Below are 1,404 nucleotides of genomic sequence, written 5' to 3' on the forward strand. Positions count from 1 at the left end.
TGGCCGACGACGCCAGTCGCCAGCGTCCAGCCAAGGCTCCAGCCGCCGAAGAGTGTTATCACATCTTCGACGGCGTGACCGGTAGTCGGGTCAAGACAGGAGCTGTCGAGCTTACAGCTCTGCCCGAGGTTTCAGAGTTGCTGAACCTTGAGGAGCTCGCTATGGAGGACTTCTTGGCCGAGCTAAAGGCCGGGGAGATCGCAGAGTTGGTTCTCCTCCGACCGGAGTCCACGTCGGCCGAGTTGAACTCGTCCTCGGTCATGGACCAGGCAGTCCTGGAGGAGTTCCAGAGACAGCGCGCGTCGCGCATGGGCTCTGAGATTCTTAAGAACCCCCGGGACCCGGTGTACCCCTTGGTGAAGGCGTTTGAGGACGTGGTGTCCAAGGATCCACCGTCCAATCTCCCTCCGGACAGGGGAATCAGGCACGAGATCGATCTCGTGCTGGGCACGAAGTACTGTGTCACGAGGCAATGGCCTCTTCCCCGGGAGCAGTGTGAAGTCATTGATGCCTTCTTTGCCGCCAAGGCGAAAGCAGGCATGGTGCGGGAGTCGAAGTCCCCGCACTCGACGCCTACCTTCTGTGTTCGCAAACCGAACGGAAAGTGGCGTCTGGTTCATGCTTATAACAAGCTGAACAGCGCGACAGTGCCTGCGCAGACACCGATCCCGCGCAAGGACGTGTTGCTCAACAACATGGTCGGCTGCACGCTGTATAGCGCGCTGGACCTGGTGGACGAATACTACCAGATCCTGATGCGCGAGAGGGACATCCCATTCACGGCTGTGAGCACGCCGAGCGGTATGCTCTGGGAGTGGCTGGTCATGCCTCAGGGGCTTTCTAACGCCCCGGCAACGTTCAATCGCTTGGTCACACAACTGTTCCGACCTTTGCGTGCGTTCACACAGACGTACTTTGACGACATCTTCGTCCACAGCCGTGCCGAGGCAGGCCAGACGGCCATGGAGGTGCATCTCCAGCACCTTCGATGTGTGTTCGAAGTCATGCGGGCGAACAAGCTGTACGCCAACATCGACAAGTGTGTGTTCGCAGCTGAGGAGATCAAGGTCCTGGGCTGCTTCGTCAGCAGCGCCGGGGTCTGGGCGGACCCGGAGAAGGTGAAAACCATCGCGGCTTGGCCGCCACCTCGGTCACAGAAGGACCTACGACAGTGGTTGGGCCTCGCCAACTACCTGCACAAGTATAGTGCAGGCTACGCCGAGCTGGCACGGCCCTTGTCGGATCTCCTGAAGAACGATGTCGACTGGCGCTGGGAGCGTCGCCATCCATCAAGATGCTTTTAACGACATCAAAGCGAGCTTACAGCGCGCGCCAGTCCTGGCATTGCCGGACGAGACGAAGCCTTTTAGCGTAGTCTGTGATGCGTCTGACTACGCAATTGGC

This window comes from Phytophthora sojae (assembly GCF_000149755.1).
Source record: "Phytophthora sojae unplaced genomic scaffold PHYSOscaffold_13, whole genome shotgun sequence".
Taxonomy (NCBI): Eukaryota; Oomycota; class Peronosporomycetes; order Peronosporales; family Peronosporaceae; genus Phytophthora; species Phytophthora sojae.